General features: G+C 39.1%; 1 pseudogene; it reads right to left on the reverse strand.

Annotated features, from left to right (window-relative positions):
* Nucleotides 1-4,597: 4,597 nt before the first annotated feature.
* On the reverse strand, nucleotides 4,598-24,372 carry LOC114425874 (annotated as a pseudogene).
* Between the last annotated feature and the right edge of the window lie 523 nt (nucleotides 24,373-24,895).

Below are 24,895 nucleotides of genomic sequence, written 5' to 3' on the forward strand. Positions count from 1 at the left end.
GGCAGTTCTCCCTTCACCAGTATCCCAAATTCGTGAATATTAATCAGTGCACGCTTCGTGTTCGATTAATTGCCTCTGAGCCTAACTTGCGTTCATGCTTAATGGACGAAGGGCTAACTGGTGTATGTGGTGCCTAATCACGTATTGAAAACCCTAAGTTGATTTTCGCTTAGTAAATTGAAATAGGGTTGGATTAAGTGGTTGACTGTTAGGGACGAATTCTCCAACCCAGGATAAGAGAATGGCTTCTGAATCAGAGGAAACAACCCGTTTTTAATATTAGTAGTTTCGTATTTCAGTTTACTTGTTCTGCTCTTCAATCACAAAACAAACAAACCCCCCCAATTGTTACTGTTACTGCAAGTATATTATGAACATCTGGTTTGTCACTGCTCGTTGGGAAACGACCTAGGATCACTTCCTAGTTACTGCATTTTCATGTTTATTTGATTCGGGTACGGCCTCGATCAGTCAACTCCGAACCTTAAAATATTTACCCAGTATAATACAAAGATATATAGGGTAAATTTTCCTATAAAATGTCATTCATTAACTTTCGTTTTTAAAAAACAACACTAGAAAAAAAAACATTAAACTAATCACCTACATTCGAACTCTCCTTTCTCTTTTTCTTCTTCAGACTTAGAGCAAAATTATGACTCTTTGACAATTTTGCCACCCACAATGTCACAATTCACATCAAGTTATGCAGAGTCAAAACTTGGAAGAAACACCTTCACTTGATGTTGGGCCTTTTCAAAGCCTTCCGATGATTCAGAACAATCAATCTTTTCGCCTCATCCAACTCGACCATCAAATCAGACCCGATCTTCTCTTTTTTCTGTAGCTCACTCTCCATATTCTTAAGATTTTTCTTCAAGTTAGCAATCTCATCCTTTGCAGATGCCAAGTTCTCCTCAGTTGTCTTCTTCTCCGAGGTCAACTCCTCCATTTTTATGCCTTCACTTGTTGCTCCAAGTCAGAAACTCGGCCATTCAAAGATTTATTCTCTTCAGACTTATTAGACAAAAAAGAAGCGTGCTTATACAGATCCTCTTGCAACTTCCTCATTGCCTCCCTACTTTTAGCCAACTCTATCCCAATTTGTTTAGTTTTACTAACCTCAACCCTCATAGCTTTCAGTTGTTCAACCATCGTTTTAGTCTTCTCATCAACTTATTCCACCATTTCATTCCAATGGCGAACAACAACAAGAGATCAGCCAAGGAAGATCTCGGTAGCATCCAAACTCTCTATCGACCCAATGTAATCCATTATATCACGATCAGTTTGACTCAAAAAAGTAGGTGATTGGACGAACTACAGACTAGTCAAGTTGGTATTTCAAAGAGAAACAATGTTAGGAGCAACGAAAGCATGACCCAACCAACTTAGTTTGCCTTTGTGATTATGCAAGACAACTTTCTTATAATCAACATGCGGCATTCCGATGCTTGAACTATACCCTAATACAATCGAGGTCGATTTCTGAGCAATCTCTGCCTTCTCTTTTTCAATTTCTTTTTCTTTCTCTACCTTTTTCTCTCCATTTCTTTCTTTGTCCAAATTCTTAGTTAATTCTTTGTCTTCATTACTTTTCCTCTTCTTCATCTGCCTCTTTAATTGACCCTCTTAGACATCAGCACTGCCACCTTCAAACCTTTCCACACAATTGAACCACCAACAAACCCCACACAAACACACAAAACTATCCACACATGACGACCACACAAATTAACCAAAACCACTTGGTTGAAGGGCATGCACAAACACAAACCAAAACCCTAAACTCTGTGAACCACATCCACAAATAAACCCCACAAATAAAATAACTTACTTGAAAACAAAAGCCACATCCATGTTCCTAGGATGTTCAACAACGACTCTTCACGCACCTTCACCCACCTTCATGCACCTTCACCCACGGCGACACCTTCATGATATGGGTTTGTGGTTTGTGCTTCCAAAAACCAAGCTTTAGGGTTATGAATTTCTAAAAAGTTGGTTTTAGGGATTTTTCAGTGTAAAATTTTTTTACCACAAATGGGCTAAAAAATGCAAGCAGTTTCAAGGTGCCTCTCAGACGTTGATACGTGACAGTCAACGTCATTGCTTAACGGTCAATGTCCAATTGAGGCGTCTGGGACCAACATTGGAGGATTTTATAAAACAGGAGGACCAAATTTGTGAACTAAATTACCGGGGGACCAAATGCGAAATTGGAGCTAAGGTGGGGGACCAAAATTACAATTTTGCCTATTATGTATGCGGATTATGTACTTCGGGTACCTTATAAATACCACTATGAGAGAGATTTGCATGGAAAAGAATCCAATTATTGTGATAAAAAGGAAATAAAAATTTATTCTATTTCCTTACCTATTTCTACCGCTTTATAAGTGAAATGAAAGATATACTTTGTTATTTTAATAATTGATCTTACAATTCATGATTCTTTTAATTCATTATTTAGCTTTCTGATTTGCAATTGGTACTTCATATATACAGTCTTTATATTTTGCCATGCCTGTCACCCCCAATGACCAAACCTTTTAATTGATGTATGTTAGTTTACTTATTTAGTTTAATTTGGTTTGCACTATAGGAAAATCCTTTTATTGGAGGAGTTTTCTGACACATTTTGATCCATTATTGTTATACAAGACAGAAAGAGATACTTGGAGATTAATTAAGGTCGTATTATTGCTTCTATAAATGCAATACTAGAAGGTGTGTTTGATTTTAGTGATGGTTAATGGGTATTGATTCAAAGTTGGTTAGGGTCAAAGCTATTGCTTGGAAGGCTTAGTTTGATTCATGTTGCCAATAATCTTCTTTGGTATATATGATCTGTAAATATCACTAATAAGCACCTACAAAAGGTGGTGGCATGACTTGACCATGTAATGGGGTACTCCCTCCCCCTACTTACTAGATGATAGTAGTAATGATGGATATAAACAATGAACATTCTAAACAACATATTTTCTTTGTTTCACTAGTAGTGATATGAATTTTCTTATATTTATTTTTAATTATTCTGGTTCATTTTTCAGTAAAATGTTCATTATCTTAGTTCTTTTCTGAATATTACTTGTAATATAATTTGTTGGGGGCACTTAACAGGCTTTGAATGTGTCTCACATGTTCTTTCGCTCTCTCGCGACCTACTACCTAGTATGCAGCTGTGTGAACTCAGTAGTAATAGTCCCCGACACTCAATTTTCTTCCTGTTTGCCGTGCCTAGCCGTCATCACTTGCTTTCAATACTACTTGGTCAAAGTGCATAAGGTTCTCGTGAAGCTGACCCCCAATTTAGATATGTCTCCTAAATGTTGTATGTATTACAGCAAATTCCAGGTTGCCTTTTTTTTCCGTATGAATACATGCATGGAGAGTCATTTGTGGATGTGAGTCTTAAGTGGCCTTCATATTTGATATAAACAGCATGTAGTTGTCGACTCTGAAAATAAAAAGAATGATGTATGTTGACATACATATGGCTTCAAAAATATATATTGTATGTGTGTTGGTGGTTCATATAATTTGTTTTAAGTGTGTGTAAAATATATTGTAGTCAATCATTTAGATTTTAACATCGGCATACTTTGAGTGTTTATGATGATTGTTTGCATAGCAATGCTATTATTGTATGCTAATAATACTTGCCCCACACATAGAGGCAAACTAAGGGAATAAAGAATGCACGTCTAGTTGACATCTATTTCTCGATACTTTATCTACCCCCACCATTCATCACAACCACATATTTGCAAGACAAACTATTTTCTCAACAAAGTGAAATCCAAATTCAATCAAAATCTCAATGGATTGCTTAACTCTCCACTAAAATCTTCACTAGTAAAAACTTGGTCTCTTATATCAGAGTAAACATAGTCAATGATTCACCAACAACATTTTAATACAAAACATTATTGAATAAAAAACTGAAGTCAACTTATGCATGATATTGACAAGTACACCTATATTACATTGCAAGATTAATACAAGCAAACTTCAATATATTGGTTAATTATTACTAGAACCATTATTATACAAAACATTTTCACCAGGCCTAATTTAATAAACAATCTTTTATTAATAGCATGTTTCGGCTTACAGCTAAAAAATAAATGCAATAATCAAAACCCCCCAAAAACTATATTTGATAAAAGCTAAACTTAATATTTACTGATGAGTGGAGACTTATTTGAAAATATTGGGCAGTATAGGGGCGCAATTACAAAATTTTAAATTATAAGCACCAATTTAAAAAGAAGATATAAGGTGGGATGGATGGTTAAGGGAGAAGGAAAGAGGGAAAATGTTGCGGGTTTTATCCCTTCTGCTAACAAAACTAACATTTGTTGATAAAAAAAATAAAAAAAATCAGTTAAACTATAGGGACTTGCAAATGATTTAACCAAATAAGGCTTAAGCTTGATGATAAAACTAAATTTGGGTTGGACTCAAGCATTTCCGCTTTGTTAAAATCCCACAATATATAACATTTACTCATAAAATTGGATAACACATTATAGCCTCCTGCAAATTCCAAAGAATCACATATTTTTCACATGTATTGGATTTAGGATAATAAATTGTAGAATGAGTTAATAATAGTACTTACAACTGAAATTGACTTTGCAGGCAACAAGTATCATAACTCAGTGAGTTAACTAACTAGAATCCAACATCTTCAATGCTTTAGGTCTTCTATACCACAATATTGCAAACAATAGAGTTCTCAACAGAACCCCATTTGCAAAATAAGGAATAATTATACGTACTCAGTAAGGGTAATATGGTCCAGGCAATTTGATCAATGTGAAGAAAATTGCAATGGCAATTAAATTCCATGGAACTTCTGAATCCTGAAAACAAGACCAGTCATAAGCTATGGTACAAGGGTGTCAAACAAGACATAAGCTACACAACACAGTAAATAGGGAGGAAGGCAACACCAGATTGAGTTTCTCATATCATTTTCTATTATAACCAATAAAAATGATCTCAAAATATATTAATATTCTTAGGGACCAAAAAACAAAGAAGGAAAAGTATACATAAATCTGGGAATGTTTGTATTATTTGCTAACAGAACAAGGAAACATACAGAAGGAGTGTAATCCTACTGCCACAGAGCTAGGCTCCTACAGAGAGGTTATTGCCCTCCGTCCATAACAAAATTCACAAATAAAAAACGTGAACCCTTTCTCTCCTAACCATTCCCTATATATTCTTAAATCCCTTTCTCACACGTTTGGCAATTCTGTTACAGCCTTTGCCACCTCACCCTTACTATTCTCACCCCTCTTTCATCCTAAATTCTTAATTCAAGCTGGATGCCTAAATAAGAATTTCGAAATAAATGAACATCTAAGGTAGTCATTGTATTATTAATCACTGCCAAATATCCGCAAAGAAAACTCATCAAATGAAGTGAGATTAACTGATTCAAAAGAAACATACCTCAATTGTTAGCAACTCATGATATGGAGGCAATGTGATTGTTTAAATCTTCTACTAAATGAGTAAAAGACACAATGCTACATTCGACAAAATGAGCTTAAGCATCACAACTGTTTCATTCTGAATGTGGGAAAGTAATTTTAGAAAAAACAACAGCTTAATGCTACATTCGACAAATGTCTCTAATATGTAAAATATAAAATGGTGCACAACCAATTATCTTACCCTTAGACGTGGAGATAACTGAAGGGCAGTCTCTTTAAGGATCCTAGCCACAGCAACTCCAAAGGGAACCGTAAGAGGAACAAAGACTAGCTTCCTTTCATGTGCACAGTACGACATTTCACTTAGGGAGGTAACTGATGCAATCCTACTCCGCAAGGGCATTGGATAGAAAAACTCCAAGTAGATTGGGCCAGAGATGCAAGAGAAGGCCCTAGGGTTCTTATGAGCCTTAGGGTAGATTTCGGGCCCATGGGCTAAGTACGAGCCCGCTTATCTTTGTAAATATTAGATTAAGGTTTCATTATTTTTGGGCCTTGTATTTAGGGCTCCATAATGTAGGTAGGGTACCCTAGAAATATAGGATTTTTCAGCCCTTGTATTTTAGGGCACCTAGACTAGTTTTTGTATTAGGGGTAGTTTTGTAATTTCACATGCACTAAGTGGATATTTGATGTGTGTGGTTGGAAATAAATTTAATTTAATTGGTAGAAGCCCAATCTAATTAAATTTTAGAGGGGGAGGTGAGCATTTGCTTACTACACCCCATTGCCACATCATATAGTCACACTTTGTGCATGTCCTTCATGCTTTTCATGCCTCATGACACCTAAGCACACTTAGTGGAGAATCTTGGAATTGATCTTGGATTAGTGGGCTGAACCATAACTAAAATTCACTAATCATAATTAGTGAAATTTTGGCTCCAAAGTTTGGCTCCACAAATTCAATTTCAAATTCAAGTGAAATTTGAATTTCCCTCCAATTTTGTGTGACACTTAGGCTATAAATAGAGGTCATGTGTGTGCATTTTTTTCAACTTTGATGATTTGAATATTAAACTTCAGATTTCAAAGCTCATTTAGAGCACAAAATTTCGTGCTCTTCTCTCCCTTTCCCTTCATTCATCTCCTTCTTCCTCCAAGCTCTTATCCATGGCCTCCTATGGTGGTGAGCTTCTTCTAGACTCATCTTCTCCTTGAAGTGGCGTCTCCTCTCTCTTTCCCTTTCTCCATTCCGCTGCCATTGATCTTCCAAGAAGCAAAGGAATCCATTGATGAAGAAGATCCTAGGCCTACAAGCTCCAATGGAGCTTGCATCATGTGGTATCAAGAGCATCTTCATCTAGGTGATGTTCTTTTGCTTCCTCTATCTTTTTGTTCGGTGAATTCTCTTTAATTCCTTGTTCTTCATCTTATTCTCCATGTATATCCTCCATTGTCTTGTGGTTTGGTGCTGTTTAGAGTAGATTAAAAAATAAATAAATAAACCGATTAAATCTTAGATCTACACTTGTTCTTGCATTTCTATGGTTCAAATTTTGTAGATCTACTCTTGAATCTTGTTTTTGTGTTGATTTTAGGTTCTATCAATTTTCATTCATAATATTCTTGTTCTGAACCTTTAGATCTAAATTTTGTTCCAAAATATTGATTAGAAAAAAAAAACACAAAAATCTAAGTGTAAATCACTTAATCCATGTTGTCTTAGAGTCATGTTTAGTCATAGTAATTGTCACATTATGTTCTAAGTTTGTGTTGAATTTTATTTTGTTGATTGAATTCTAGATACATTTGTTCATGTATTCTTGTCATTCTTAGCCTATCTTTTGAATTTTGAGTCTAATTCATGCATGTTATTTAGTTCATAACATGTTCTAAATCAATTCCTAGAAGTAGTCTTGTTCTTGAACTTTTTTTTTTTTGCTTTCTAAGTTTCCTACATGATGCCTATGATGAAGTTGAGTTGTGGTGCTGAGTTGTGGCTGGATTTGTGAATCAAAATAAGTCTTAAGCTCTCTTTAATTGTGTTATTCAAGATAATTGAGCATAAGCAAACACAAATTGTAACTATCCAAGCCTTAAGCAACATAAACACTACTCTTGATTTCTAGGCTGAAATCGCTAGTGCTGGCAGCTTGAACATACGAACTTGTATAAATTACTGGGAATTGGTAACTACGTTTTTTGAGCTAAAACTTTTACTGAATTTTCTAGACATCTGGACCAAAATTATAAAAAAAGAATCAAGCGATTTGGATTAAAGAAAAAAATAATAAAAATCTCACAAGTTGGCAGAAAAATCAGTGTCCAGGAAAAAAAAGAAAAGTGAAAGGAAAGTGTGCTTGTTGTTTTGGCTCAAAATTTGTTCTATAATTGGTGCATATTTTATACCAATCCTAGTTCTGAAATTTCAATTGAACATTATTGTGAAAACAAGTGCCAAAACTAGAGGTTTCTTGAGTCTTTTTTTTTAGAGTTTTTCTACTCTACTCTAGAGCCATTCTAGGTTTCTCTTTGAGTCCTAGCTTGCTTTTTGTGCTTTTCATTGCTTTAATTGTTGAATAATCCTTGGAAATTTGTCTTGTGAAACTCTATTGGTTTAGCTTTCATTTCATTTTTTTTTTTTTGTCTTTGGTTATTGCTTGTCTCTTTGTTTCCTTGCTTGTGAGTTGCCATATAGGGAATTGGAAAGGAGGATTGGTGCCATATCTTGAAGAATTTGAGTCAAGAAGCAAGGGGCCAACCACCTTAAGAGCTATTGGACTAAGAAGCACTCCAAATTGAGTGAAACACTAAAGAGAGAAAAGCCACCACAATTGAGGACTTTTTTCTTTGTAATTGGCAATTTGCTTTGCTTTCAAATTTTGTAACAAAAAGGCCTTTCATTGGAAGTAAGTTGGGAGCCTCCGCTAGGTCACCCTACTTCCATTTGTGTGTAATAATTTTAGGCAATTTCCCCTTAGGATAGTGAGTGTTTTGTTGGGAACCTTAAATGAGGTCACCCAAACACTCTTAGGATCCGCCTAGTTTGCATTTCTTGCACTTTAATTTCTTGCTTATTTTCATAGCTTATTTCCTTTACCCTCCATTGTCAAACTGCCTAGATAGCTTGCCTTTTACTAATTAGTTTTTACCTTATCTTTCACACCTCTTTTAGTGTTTATTTTGGCTAGTTTCAACCATAGTTTATTTTACCTTTTGTTTTCAAACCCCCAACAAGAAAGAACCATAACTTAGGAACCAACATGAGTCTTCATTCTTTATTTAGTGTTAATGGTGAGGGTTCTACTCCTAAGGACCCCTTGTATAAGATATTAGATGAGTTGAGATCCCTTAAGTTGTGGAAAGAAAAACAAGAGAGAAAAGAAAAAGGTAAAAAAAGAGTGGAAGAAATAAGTCAAGATGAAAGAAAGAAAATAAGAGAGGAAGAAAGAAGAAAAATAATGAAAGAAATGAAAAGAGAAAAACATGTCTCCTATAGTAGTCATAACTCTTGCAAGAGCCTAAGTGAAGAACTTCGTGACTATTATGAAGGAAGGCATAGGTCACATCTTAGACCTCACTCCCATAGGAGAGAAAATGAAAGAAAGCCTCAAGAGGTTAACATTAAACTCCCATACTTCCATGGGAAGGACAATGTAGAGGCCAATTTAGATTGGGAAATAAGGGTAGAGCAACAACTTAAAAGGAAGTCTACTTCAAAATCTTATGGCTCTCACTCTTATCCAAAGAAAGACCAAGGTCAAGGAATCTTAGGGGTGAGACCTTCTAAGCCCAAAGATGATAAGGGGAAGACAATAGAAAAGCAACCCCTTAAGGCTAGTATGCAAGAGAAGACTAGCTCCATGAAGTGCTTTAAATGTCTTGGAAGAGGACACATTACTTCTCAATGCCCCACCAAGAAAACCATGATTATGAGGGGCCAAGACATTTATAGTAGCCAAGATGAGGCTACTACTTCACCTTCCTCTAGTAAAAGTGAAGAAGCAAAAGGGGAAGAATCTAGTGAAGAGATCTACCCCCAAGAAGAAGGACAACCTTTAATGGTTAAGGAGGAGTGTAAGGAGGTAAGTGTCTCCTCCAAGAGGTTAGCTAAGAAGGAAAGACATTTTGAAATAAAGACAAATATTAAAGAAATTTCCCTTCTTAGACAACCTCCACATTTTCTCCTTTGTAAAAAGACACTTGTTAGCATTGCCACATCTCTTAGGCTTGAGTTTATTCCTCAAGTAAAGGAGTTGTTGGATGAGGGTTTGGTTCGCAAGAGATTAAATCCTTGTGCTTTGTTGGTGCCCAAAATAGGTATTATTAGGCACCAAATCCCTAAAATAGGTGGTGTGATGAATGCTTTGGGTGGTGCAACACTCTTTTGTAAAATTACTCATGCACCCAACATCTTCATGATTTGTGTACATAGGGACTCATTAGGTAGGTTTGTTCTTATTTTTAGTTTCAATACAAACTTAGGCACTCATATGGGACACCTTAGGTTTGTCATACTTTTTGGTAGGAATAATCAACATGAAAATACAGAAAAAGGTATGTTCTATTGCTTTACTTTTCTTAATTTTTTAAATTGTGATCAAAGGGTTCCCATGAACCCTAAGAGAATAAAGGTCATTCCTGAGTGGCCCGCTCCACCAAGTGTAAGAAAAATTTGGGGCTTCCAAGACTTAACAAACTTTTACAAAAGGTTTGCCCCATATTTTTCTATACTTGTAGCACCACTCATTGAGTTGGTGAGGAACCATGTTCCTTCATGGGAAGATGCCCAGGAAATGAGTTTTCAGACCTTACCTTACTTCAACATACTAAACACCACTAATACATATGTTTTTGTTCTTTTTACAGGTGTTAAGGGAAGGAGCCCAGAGTATCAAGAACCTTAGGATTTGAGGTCAAATCCTTTTCAAGGGGGAGGGAATGATGCAATCCTACTCCGCAAGGGCATTGGATAGAAAAACTCCAAGTAGATTGGGCCAGAGATGCAAGAGAAGGCCCTAGGGTTCTTATGAGCCTTAGGGTAGATTTCGGGCCCATGGGCTAAGTACGAGCCCGCTTATCTTTGTAAATATTAGATTAAGGTTTCATTATTTTTGGGCCTTGTATTTAGGGCTCCATAATGTAGGTAGGGTACCCTAGAAATATAGGATTTTTCAGCCCTTGTATTTTAGGGCACCTAGACTAGTTTTTGTATTAGGGGTAGTTTTGTAATTTCACATGCACTAAGTGGATATTTGATGTGTGTGGTTGGAAATAAATTTAATTGAATTGGTAGAAGCCCAATCTAATTAAATTTTAGAGGGGGATGTGAGCATTTGCTTACTACACCCCATTGCCACATCATATAGTCACACTTTGTGCATGTCCTTCATGCTTTTCATGCCTCATGACACCTAAGCACACTTAGTGGAGAATCTTGGAATTGATCTTGGATTAGTGGGCTGAACCATAACTAAAATTCACTAATCATAATTAGTGAAATTTTGGCTCCAAAGTTTGGCTCCACAAATTCAATTTCAAATTCAAGTGAAATTTGAATTTCCCTCCAATTTTGTGTGACACTTAGGCTATAAATAGAGGTCATGTGTGTGCATTTTTTTCAACTTTGATAATTTCAATATTAAACTTCAGATTTCAAAGCTCATTTAGAGCACAAAATTTCGTGCTCTTCTCTCCCTTTCCCTTCATTCATCTCCTTCTTCCTCCAAGCTCTTATCCATGGCCTCCTATGGTGGTGAGCTTCTTCTAGACTCATCTTCTCCTTGAAGTGGCGTCTCCTCTCTCTTTCCCTTTCTCCATTCCGCTGCCATTGATCTTCCAAGAAGCAAAGGAATCCATTGATGAAGAAGATCCTAGGCCTACAAGCTCCAATGGAGCTTGCATCAGTAACTGCAAATACAGGTACAACTAGGTATTTGACAACAACCAAAATAAGATCAAGAATAAGTTGAATGAAGTTGTCTGAAGCCTTGTTATGCGGGAATTTCTTCATCGGTTCAGGAGAACTGTCCCAAAGCTTTTGCACTTTGTCTATTAATTGGTCCAGCTTCATTTTCCCATGATCATCTGATTGTTGTGCTGACATATTCATAGAACAGGAGATATTGGTGTGGCGTCCCTAAATTAATGACTGGTTTAATAGTAATAATTTAAATAACAAAAACCATGGTAAATTTTTTTTTTCTTCTTTTTCTTTTTCATTTCTTTCTCTTTTCACTATAACTAGGTTTAGAAGGAAAATCCTCACTATAAAGTCCTGAATGGCCAGTTCACAACTCTATTCGGAGTCATTTCTTTCTTACCGCTCATAATTCTCTAAATTATTTTGCTGTTTCAAAAGGAAGAATATACCAGCCATTACTTTAGGTCGTCACGTGAAAAAAGGGTAAAATACAGTCGATAAACTCTTTTACAAATAAAGTTGCTAATGATTTCTTTTCAGATAACAAGATCGATCATAAATGCATTCATCATTTAAAGCTGTCCAAAATATGGGAGTTTTACAAAATATATAGTGTCATCCAGAGCAAAGGTATCCATAGTGGTGGCTTCAGCCACAAGTATACAATAATCAAATGCCTATACATCAGGTCTACCCATACAAAAGCAAAAGAGTAAACCTAACAGTCAGTCCTAGATACACCCACCCTCAAAAGTATACAAAACTAATCCAAGGAGCTGTCCACTCCACCGTGCGCTGAAGCGTCCGTGCAGGTTCATCTGGATGCACCAAAGAAGTAGCCATGAATCGAATGGTGCCCGAAATCGGCACCTCGTGTTGCCTTCGAGGGTCCCCCAAGCTCCCTCTAGGCACTCCATCTCTACTCGATCACGGATTAGCTGCGCCGCCATCACGATCTACAAGAAAGAAGAGAAAGGGGTAGACTCTTTCACAAGAATCTAACTGCGCTACACACAATGCATCTCATAACCACTACATGACGTTAAAAGGAGTATCTTAAGGCTTTCCATCTCTGGTAATCGATTACACAACCTTGGTAATCGATTACCAGAGGCTAAACTTGAATTACACAGCCTCAGGACATGAAATATGCAATACTACACTGTGTAATCGATTACACATGCCTGGTAATCGATTACCAGTGACCCATTCCTCTGTGTAATCGATTACACAGGCTGGTAATCGATTACCAGAGGCTCCCTAAGTTTCCTGACTTCGTTTTCAAGCCTGGTAATCGATTACACCCCTTGGTAATTGATTACCAGAGACCATCTTAGCCTCCTGTCCTCAATTTTAAGCCTTGTAATCGATTACCCACCCTTGGTAATCGATTACCAGAGGCCACAATCCACATATTACACAAAATTCACAGCTGGCCAGCCACCACAAGCCTCCTTACTTTGTGGTCTTTGTTCTTTTTATCTGTTGACTGCCAGGAGCTCGCCTGCTTAGGTACATCACAGGTTCTCACTGACCGACTATGCCCGGGTTGGGTCGGGATTGGTCAAGCTTGGTTTTGGGCAATAGCACCCCACCTGACGTCCCCAAGGTCTCCTGACCCCCGCGACATATCTCCAGGTACCACTCTGTGGTCAACAATAAAAGCAGGAAGTTTCACCCTTCAACACTTCCTCATCTCAAGCTTGTAGGATTATGGGGTACCCATCACATGTGGTACTAGGTGGCGGTCGGGCGATGGTGCACAACAAGTTTTTTTTTTTTTTTCCACATCCACAATGCGCGCATAAACCCACCATCCCCTGTTGCCCACCTCCAACTGAGCTCACGTACTCCCACGTAGCCCATATCCTCGTTTCTCTCAACACCGGGTCTCCATCAATCCTCCCAAGCTTCCACAACATCCAAGCAAAACAACATTCAAACAGCACAAGCTATCACAACCAAGCAAAACAGAGCAAAGGCAGAAAACTCTGCCAAAACACCAACCAAATCACAGCTTTTCTCACTTAAAGACCCCAGTAACAATTCCTTCGTTCCAATTCGTTAACCGTTGGATCGACTCCAAAATTTTACTGGAAGTCTATAGTGCATAAGCCTACATTTTGACCGTTGGGATCTACTAGAAAACATCAAGAACTCATTCTGTACTACTCTTTCCACAGCCAACCACACACAAGCATTTTCTGCACCAAGCTAAAATCCTGCTGCACCTATTTTGACAGCAAAATTCTGCATAAGTGCAGATTTCGAAAATCAAACTTCCCCTCATCCAATCTTGCCCAAATCAAATCCTACAAGTCCCAAATCATGTATCAAACATGTCTAAACCAAAGCTAAGCTTCAAACCACAGCAACACAAAATCTAGGTGTTCAAAACCCCTCAATCCAATGGCTTTTCTAGGTTTGAAAGGTGAAATTTAGAATGAGGTAAATTTGAAGCAAACTCTCACCTCACATAAGTCCATAACATCAATCTAAACTTTCTCAAACTGAATTTACACCAAAAATTCCACCAAATCAAAATTTGACTCTTCAACACCCAATTTTGCCCTAGAATTGGCTCTTGGTTCACTTTGGTCATTTGTTTTTCTCTCTAGCTCAGCCTAACCTTTCTCACATGTCCTAAATGACATTTCAAGCTAGTATTAACTCACTCTAACCTCCATTTACCACAGAATTCAGACTTAGCCTTCCAACTCTCAAAGTCTCACTCTTTTTCCACTCATAACATCACATTCTCACTTTCTAACCTTGGGTTAGTTCTACCCTTCATCTCTAACAGATTTCCATCAGCAATTTCAGCATATAAACATCACAAACATCATCACAAAAACCCTAAAACAGAATGGGTATGTCTAACTCACCCAAACATGGCAATTTCGACAAGCTTTCAACAAATGTCTTCACAAATAATCATCACACAGCAGAAAGCTAACAAAACTACCCCTCATATCTCCCAAAACCCCATACCCACGAAAATCAAGAGGGAAAGAAGTCCACCCAAACCTGAAATTTCGAAGTCCCACTCGTAGCCACGCACTTCACGACTCCAAAAATGCTCTCCTTTCACGATTTGGGGCAGAAATGAGCACCAAAGGTTGAAGCTTTGTGTGGAGCTTCAATGGAGAATGAGGGAGAAGAAAGGCAACGTGAGGGAGAGGGAGAGAGAAGGCTTCTGCAATGTTTTCTGCTGAGTGAAGAGAGAGAGAGAGTTGCTTTTTGGTTTTTAAAAGGCTTTTTCCTCTTTTCTTATTATTTTATTCAAGCTCTGCCACATGTCCCTATTTGATTGGAGCAAAAAGGGCCCACTTTCTCTTTTTGACTGTGACCCATACTCAGTCACAAAAGTGAGAAAAATCTGACCTTTGAAACGCTAAAATCCTGCCTCGGTTTGCGTGCCATTTCTCTGGTTCTAGTTTCTCGCGTTTCTCTGCGTCCGTCGGGGCCAGTTTTCGAAAGCAAGCAACATGTATATCAAAACGCTCAGAATAAAACCCCGAGCGTGGTTCAGAGGTTGGTTTTGTTAAATTCTAAGTCGCACGCAAAATGATGATTTTTAACTAATTAATTAGGAATTAACCCATAACCTCCCAGTTATGGATTTCTCTCCCTTAATTAGTCCAACCCGCATATCTTGCCCCCCGCTATTCCTACTTCTACCAAGAACATATAGGCATATACACTGAATAATACTTATATATAATCATTCAAAATACATCGTTTCCAAAAATTCCGGATAGAAATTTCCAGGATGTTACAATACTCCCACCCTTTTAGGAATTTCGTCCCCGAAATTAACTACTCGATGAACAAGCTTGGGTACAATTCTCTCATCCTATCCTCCAACTCCCATGTAGAATCACCCTCATCGGTTCCCCACTGCACCTTCACCAACGCGATCTCCTTTCCTCTCAAAGACTTCATCCTTCGGTCAGTGATTTCCTGAGGTTGTGCTCTATAGGTGAGGTTATCCTTCACCTGTACCTCGTCCACTGCAAGTATATGTGATGGATCTGGGTTGTACCGTCTCAGTTGAGAGACATGGAACACAGGATGCAAATTCGATAAACTCGGAGGTAAGGCGATATGATAAGCTACAGGCCCAATCTTCTTCAAAATCTGATATGGACCTAGATACTTGGGTGCCAACTTCCTAGCCTTGAGAGCTCTTCCGACTCCGGTTACGGGAGAAACCTTCAAAAACACATACTCTCCTTCCTGAAAATCTAGTGGCTTCCTCCTTCTATCATAATAGCTCTTCTGCCTATCCTGAGATGCTTTTATCTTCTCTCGAATCAACTTCACTTGTTCGTTAATCTGTTGTAGCATTTCAGGTCCAAGAAGTACCGCTTCTCCATCATCATACCAACAAATAGGAGTTTTGCACTTTCGTCCATATAAAGCTTCAAAAGGAGCCATACCAATACTGGCTTGGTAGCTATTGTTGTAAGTAAACTCAATCAATGGCAAACAATCCATCCAGCTACCTTGTTGCTCTATAATACACGCCCGAAGTAGATCCTCTAGAGTCTGAATGGTTCGTTCAGTCTGACCATCTGTTTGAGGATGATAAGCTGAACTAAGCTTCAGCTTTGTCCCCAAGGCTTCATGTAAACTCGTCCAAAATCGCGAAGTGAACCTCGGATCCCTGTCAGATACAATACTAGAAGGAATTCCATGCAACCTTACTACTTCCTTGATGTACAACTCCACGAGTTTCTCCATTCTATACTTCATATTCACTGGGATAAAATGAGCAGATTTGGTGAGTCGATCTACTATGACCCACACAGCATCATGTCCACGACTAGTCTTGGGTAAACTAGATACAAAATCCATAGATATGCTCTCCCATTTCCATTCCGGAATCTCCAATGGCTTCAATTCTCCCGATGGTCGTTGGTGCTCAACCTTAGCCTTTTGACATGTCAAACATCTTGCTACATATTCGGCTACATCTTTCTTCATGCCATGCCACCAAAAACTTCTCTTCAAATCTTGGTACATCTTAATCATTCCTGGATGGAAACTAAGACGACTTTTATGTGCTTCCTCCAAAATCTGAACTTTCAAATCATCTAGAGATGGCACACATATCCTCCCCTTGAATCTAATTAACCCGGTTGTATCCTTCTCAAACTCCACACCCCTATCCCCCATTACATCTAACACCTTGCCTTGCAAAAACGGATCATCCCCTTGAGCCTCGCGTATGTGGTCTACAAATTCATTGGTAATCTGCAACGTTCCCACAAATAAGCTCTTGGGTCGCACCTCGATTGCTAGATTCAGATCTCGGAACTCCTCTATCAATCTCTGCTCCAAACTCATCATAGTCGCAACATGTAAAGATTTCCGGCTTAGCGCATCGGCTACTACATTAGCCTTTCCTGGATGGTAGGAAAGTCCAAAATCATAATCCTTGAGGAACTCCATCCATCTTCGTTGTCTCATATTGAGTTCCTTCTGATCGAACAAGTATTTGAGACTCTTGTGATCACTGAAAACTTCAAAACGAGTACCGTACAAATAATGCCTCCAAATCTTTAAGGCAAAGACCACCGCTGCTAGTTCCAAGTCATGAGTCGGATAGTTAACTTCATGAGGACGTAATTGACGCGAAGCATAAGCCACTACTCTTCCCTCTTGCATCAACACACATCCCAAGCCTTGCCCGCTTGCATCGCAATACACTTCAAATGTTCTCTTAGGGTCGGGCAAAATTAACACTGGAGCTGTCGTCAACCGCCTCCTCAACTCTTGGAAACTTTGATCACACTTCTCATTCCAGACAAACTTCTCATTCTTACGAGTCAACTTAGTTAGGGGCAATGCCAATTTAGAAAATCCTTCAATGAACTTTCTAAATAGCCAGCCAACCCCAAGAAGCTTCGAACCTCCGTTGGAGTTGTCGGTTGTTGCCACTCCATAACCGACTCCACCTTGTTCGGATCCACCGCAACCCCGTCCTTAGAAATCACGTGCCCTAAAAACTGCACTTTCTCCAACCAAAAGTCACATTTTGACAGTTTGGCGAACAGCTTCCTATCCCTCAGAATATGCAACACAATCCTTAAGTGCTTCTCATGCTCCTCCTTATTCCTCGAATACACTAGGATATCATCAATGAACACAACCACGAACTGATCCAAGTAATCATGGAATATACAGTTCATATAGTCCATGAAAATGGCAGGAGCATTAGTCACTCCAAATGGCATGACTAAATACTCGTAGTGCCCATACCGAGTCCGAAACGCAGTCTTTGGGATATCTTCCTTCTTAACTCGGATTTGATGATACCCCGATCGCAGATCGATCTTCGAAAATACCGTCGCTCCCCTCAATTGGTCAATCAAATCATCTATCCTTGGTAGAGGATATTTGTTCTTGATAGTGACCTTGTTTAACTGCCGGTAGTCCACACACATCCTCATACTGCCATCCTTCTTTTTAACCAACAAGACCGGCGCTCCCCACGGTGATGCGCTTGGACGAACAAATTGTTTGCTCAAAAGGTCCTGTACTTGTGCCTTCACCTCTGCTAGTTCCACCGGAGACATTCTATAAGGCGCAATCGACACTGGATTCGCCCCAGGCACCAAGTCAATAATGAATTCCACTTCCCTCTCAGGTGGCAATTCACAAACATCATCCGGAAAAACTTCTGGAAATTCTGACACCACCGGTATACAACTAACTTCAGCGTCCTCTTCCACATACATAGAGAACAACACCATGTAAGTTCGAACATCCCCCGTTCCTTCGTTGGCTGCATCCTCTTTCAAAGATTCACTTGGAACTACATCTCCACCAAACACTAGCATCTTCTCCTTACAGTCTAGAAAGATATGGTTAGTAGATAACCAATCCATCCCCAAGATCACATCTAGATGAGCTAAAGGTAGGCAAATCAAATCCGCCATAAAAGATCGACCCTCAACAATTATGGGACACTTCAAACACACCCGAGAGGTGGTTACAGGCTCGCTCGTCGGAGTAGACACCACCATATCATATGGTAACTCCGTCGCACATAACCCCAACCTCTCCACACATGCATGAGATATGAAAGAATGCGTGGCACCTGAATCATAAAGTACATCTAGTAGTTTATCAGCAATCAAACACTTACCCCGTATCAAATCGTCGGAGGCAGCCGCTTCTGAACCACTCATAGCAAATACCCGAGAGGGTACTTTTGGTCTTCCACCACTAATGTTGTTGTTGCTAACATTACCGCTCCTTGTGGAATTAGTGGGTCCACGATTGACGGTGTTAGAATTGGCCGTCACTATCGGCCTCCCGGTCACCCTACATTCTCGAGCATAATGGCCCACCTTGCCACACACATAACAACGATTCTCCTGTGTCTGCTGGAGCTGTGGGCAATTTCTCTTAATATGCGGTCCTCCACACTGAAAGCATTGTACCCCAGTCCCCCTTGACTGGCTCATGTTGGAGGTAGCCATAGGTTGCTTCCCCTTGTTGCTAGCATACGGCTTCATCCTCTTGTTACCATTTCCTCTAAAAGGATGGTTCCTCTGAGGTCCTCCAACACCTCTAGCTTGCCTCTCCTTCATCTTGTCCTCAAAAATCCTGCACTTTGTCACCAACTGATTAAAATCCGTAATCTGCATATAACTAACCGCCTGTTGGATCTCCAACCGAAGCCCATTCTCAAACTGAGCACACAGATCTTCCTCATTCCGAGCATCTTGGTATTGAGGCCAATACTGCAGAAGCTCATTAAACTTAGCCGTGTACTCCCCAACAGACATGTTTCCTTGCTTCAAATCCAGAAATTCCCTTGCCTTCCGCTTCCTGAGATCTCGCGGGAAGTAATTCTCCAGGAATTTGTCCTTGAAGGCATTCCAAGGAATCATACCTCCAGGTGCAACAAATGAAGGCTTCACGAACTTCCACCAATTCTCGGCCTCCCCTTGGAGCATAAATGTCGCATAAAGAACCTTATGCTCCTCAAGGCAACCCATCGCCTCGAAAATCTTTTCCGTCTCAGCTAACCACAACCTAGCACCTTCCGGATCATAGTCTCCACTGAACTTTGGCGGGTGGTTCTTACGGAAAGCCATGAGTCCCCGATACTCCGCCGGTTCCACATCACGTTCCTGCACTAGAGTTTCCAGCACAGCGGTGATGCGGTCAAGGACATCACGGTTCTGATCCCTACCACGTCCTGCCATACCTATCCTGTAGGGAAACTATTAGCACCCAAGAAATCCTAATGAGAGAGTGTACCACACAGGCTATGACAGTTATAACAACATCCTTCTCTTTATACATACTCATACACACAACAACCCTATGAATCAGTCACACATCCATGCTCAAGACAATAAGGCAGAAATACACACAATGTGTGACTTAACGTCACTCCCCGAAACCTACATCCAAGTTTCAGAGAAACACAGCATTCACACAGCAAGACCATAACAGGTTCACTAGAATCCAACTTTTGCTCTGATACCACCAATTGTGGCGTCCCTAAATTAATGACTGGTTTAATAGTAATAATTTAAATAACAAAAACCATGGTAAATTTTTTTTTTCTTCTTTTTCTTTTTCATTTCTTTCTCTTTTCACTATAACTAGGTTTAGAAGGAAAATCCTCACTACAAAGTCCTGAATGGCCAGTTCACAACTCTATTCGGAGTCATTTCTTTCTTACCGCTCATAATTCTCTAAATTATTTTGCTGTTTCAAAAGGAAGAATATACCAGCCATTACTTTAGGTCGTCACGTGAAAAAAGGGTAAAATACAGTCGATAAACTCTTTTACAAATAAAGTTGCTAATGATTTCTTTTCAGATAACAAGATCGATCATAAATGCATTCATCATTTAAAGCTGTCCAAAATATGGGAGTTTTACAAAATATATAGTGTCATCCAGAGCAAAGGTATCCATAGTGGTGGCTTCAGCCACAAGTATACAATAATCAAATGCCTATACATCAGGTCTACCCATACAAAAGCAAAAGAGTAAACCTAACAGTCAGTCCTAGATACACCCACCCTCAAAAGTATACAAAACTAATCCAAGGAGCTGTCCACTCCACCGTGCGCTGAAGCGTCCGTGCAGGTTCATCTGGATGCACCAAAGAAGTAGCCATGAATCGAATGGTGCCCGAAATCGGCACCTCGTGTTGCCTTCGAGGGTCCCCCAAGCTCCCTCTAGGCACTCCATCTCTACTCGATCACGGATTAGCTGCGCCGCCATCACGATCTACAAGAAAGAAGAGAAAGGGGTAGACTCTTTCACAAGAATCTAACTGCGCTACACACAATGCATCTCATAACCACTACATGACGTTAAAAGGAGTATCTTAAGGCTTTCCATCTCTGGTAATCGATTACACAACCTTGGTAATCGATTACCAGAGGCTAAACTTGAATTACACAGCCTCAGGACATGAAATATGCAATACTACACTGTGTAATCGATTACACATGCCTGGTAATCGATTACCAGTGACCCATTCCTCTGTGTAATCGATTACACAGGCTGGTAATCGATTACCAGAGGCTCCCTAAGTTTCCTGACTTCGTTTTCAAGCCTGGTAATCGATTACACCCCTTGGTAATCGATTACCAGAGACCATCTTAGCCTCCTGTCCTCAATTTTAAGCCTTGTAATCGATTACCCACCCTTGGTAATCGATTACCAGAGGCCACAATCCACATATTACACAAAATTCACAGCTGGCCAGCCACCACAAGCCTCCTTACTTTGTGGTCTTTGTTCCTTTTATCTGTTGACTGCCAGGAGCTCGCCTGCTTAGGTACATCACAGGTTCTCACTGACCGACTATGCCCGGGTTGGGTCGGGATTGGTCAAGCTTGGTTTTGGGCAATAGCACCCCACCTGACGTCCCCAAGGTCTCCTGACCCCCGCGACATATCTCCAGGTACCACTCTGTGGTCAACAATAAAAGCAGGAAGTTTCACCCTTCAACACTTCCTCATCTCAAGCTTGTAGGATTATGGGGTACCCATCACATGTGGTACTAGGTGGCGGTCGGGCGATGGTGCACAACAAGTTTTTTTTTTTTTTTCCACATCCACAATGCGCGCATAAACCCACCATCCCCTGTTGCCCACCTCCAACTGAGCTCACGTACTCCCACGTAGCCCATATCCTCGTTTCTCTCAACACCGGGTCTCCATCAATCCTCCCAAGCTTCCACAACATCCAAGCAAAACAACATTCAAACAGCACAAGCTATCACAACCAAGCAAAACAGAGCAAAGGCAGAAAACTCTGCCAAAACACCAACCAAATCACAGCTTTTCTCACTTAAAGACCCCAGTAACAATTCCTTCGTTCCAATTCGTTAGCCGTTGGATCGACTCCAAAATTTTACTGGAAGTCTATAGTGCATAAGCCTACATTTTGACCGTTGGGATCTACTAGAAAACATCAAGAACTCATTCTGTACTACTCTTTCCACAGCCAACCACACACAAGCATTTTCTGCACCAAGCTAAAATCCTGCTGCACCTATTTTGACAGCAAAATTCTGCATAAGTGCAGATTTCGAAAATCAAACTTCCCCTCATCCAATCTTGCCCAAATCAAATCCTACAAGTCCCAAATCATGTATCAAACATGTCTAAACCAAAGCTAAGCTTCAAACCACAGCAACACAAAATCTAGGTGTTCAAAACCCCTCAATCCAATGGCTTTTCTAGGTTTGAAAGGTGAAATTTAGAATGAGGTAAATTTGAAGCAAACTCTCACCTCACATAAGTCCATAACATCAATCTAAACTTGCTCAAACTGAATTTACACCAAAAATTCCACCAAATCAAAATTTGACTCTTCAACACCCAATTTTGCCCTAGAATTGGCTCTTGGTTCACTTTGGTCATTTGTTTTTCTCTCTAGCTCAGCCTAACCTTTCTCACATGTCCTAAATGACATTTCAAGCTAGTATTAACTCACTCTAACCTCCATTTACCACAGAATTCAGACTTAGCCTTCCAACTCTCAAAGTCTCACTCTTTTTCCACTCATAACATCACATTCTCACTTTCTAACCTTGGGTTAGTTCTACCCTTCATCTCTAACAGATTTCCATCAGCAATTTCAGCATATAAACATCACAAACATCATCACAAAAACCCTAAAACAGAATGGGTATGTCTAACTCACCCAAACATGGCAATTTCGACAAGCTTTCAACAAATGTCTTCACAAATAATCATCACACAGCAGAAAGCTAACAAAACTACCCCTCATATCTCCCAAAACCCCATACCCACGAAAATCAAGAGGGAAAGAAGTCCACCCAAACCTGAAATTTCGAAGTCCCACTCGTAGCCACGCACTTCACGACTCCAAAAATGCTCTCCTTTCATGATTTGGGGCAGAAATGAGCACCAAAGGTTGAAGCTTTGTGTGGAGCTTCAATGGAGAATGAGGGAGAAGAAAGGCAACGTGAGGGAGAGGGAGAGAGAAGGCTTCTGCAATGTTTTCTGCTGAGTGAAGAGAGAGAGAGAGTTGCTTTTTGGTTTTTAAAAGGCTTTTTCCTCTTTTCTTATTATTTTATTCAAGCTCTGCCACATGTCCCTATTTGATTGGAGCAAAAAGGGCCCACTTTCTCTTTTTGACTGTGACCCATACTCAGTCACAAAAGTGAGAAAAATCTGACCTTTGAAACGCTAAAATCCTGCCTCGGTTTGCGTGCCATTTCTCTGGTTCTAGTTTCTCGCGTTTCTCTGCGTCCGTCGGGGCCAGTTTTCGAAAGCAAGCAACATGTATATCAAAACGCTCAGAATAAAACCCCGAGCGTGGTTCAGAGGTTGGTTTTGTTAAATTCTAAGTCGCACGCAAAATGATGATTTTTAACTAATTAATTAGGAATTAACCCATAACCTCCCAGTTATGGATTTCTCTCCCTTAATTAGTCCAACCCGCATATCTTGCCCCCCGCTATTCCTACTTCTACCAAGAACATATAGGCATATACACTGAATAATACTTATATATAATCATTCAAAATACATCGTTTCCAAAAATTCCGGATAGAAATTTCCAGGATGTTACAATTGGCCCCTCTCTTCTGGGATGCACAAAATGGTTTAACACTCAAGCAACAACTGTGCTTCTAAAAAAAACATGATTTACCCTATGCAACAAGAAAAATGGGGAACTTTACCTTATGAAGCCAGTAACCAGACCTTAGAAAATCACTTTTTTTAACCAAATGTAGAGGTACACAAGATTCAAAAGAGTTGTAATAGGCATACACTACCAATATAAAAGTTTTTATGCTATCAAACAATAAGAAATCATCCTTTGAATGACTTTTAAGGTGGTTATTATAAAAGTCAATGAACTTATTATACATGATGAGTTGTGATTGGATTACAGTGTAAAAGACATTTACCGTGAGTACATGTATTATTTAGGGTCTTTTTGGAAGAGCTTATTTACAACTTATTTAAACTTATCTTATGGTATTTGGAAAAAGCTTATGATATTTTCATAAGTTATTTTCGAAAAGCTTTCTAGGATAGCTTATGAAACTTATATGAAAAAGTTTAATCTAATTTTCTCGTTAAATTGTACAAACAACTTATACACACATGGTTATACTATGAGATTCAAAAACTCCACAACATATCATAACCGGCAATGTTCAGATTGAGTAATGCATTATATACAAATTTCCTGACCCTGAAACATAAATAATATAATAAATGAACAAATACATGTTGCGTTTCACATTTGCCTACTAGGAGAAAGCAAGAATATTGTAAGAGAAAACGTTGAAAAGGGTACCTTGAATCCGAGAAAGGGAGGTTGGGTTGTGAATGTGTTGTTGAGGGTCAAGAGTTGGAAACGAGAAGAAGTAGTAGCAACAGATAGAAGGTGAGACATGTTTAAAAATAAAAACTTGAAACCAAATTGGAACACCCTTTTGAAAGGGGATTGCAATTTAACAAGTGGGTTTTGCAAAGGTGCCAACAGAATGGAGTAATCATACAGCATAGTCTACTAGGTCTGTTTTAGGATGAATGATGTGAAGGTAATAACAACCATTGGATATACTATTACTTTAATCAAAGGTTAAGATTTTTTTCATTATTTTCTTCTTTTTCCCTCCTTTTGTCAGTTGTTCGATGGAGATTGAAAGGATAAAATTGTAAAAGAGAAAAAAAAGTAGTTGAGATTATAATATATATAGCATAATTGTATTAAGGAAATTTATTGCACACTTCATTGTAAATTATATTATTAGTATAATCTACATAATTTATTTAGTATTGTGAGAATTCCCAGTATTTGTAATGAAACTCTTGACTGGGTTTTTTCATATTGATAATTATTAGGTGTGAAGATGTAAACTTTTAAAATTATTAGATAAACGCTAAAATAGTTTACAAACAATCATAATAAAGTAGAGTATGCAAATCAAGAAATTCAAGATATTGGAGCTCCTCACACACCATGTGGAAAACTTAACC

Source organism: Glycine soja, chromosome 9, assembly GCF_004193775.1.
Source record: "Glycine soja cultivar W05 chromosome 9, ASM419377v2, whole genome shotgun sequence".
Classification (NCBI taxonomy): domain Eukaryota; kingdom Viridiplantae; phylum Streptophyta; class Magnoliopsida; order Fabales; family Fabaceae; genus Glycine; species Glycine soja.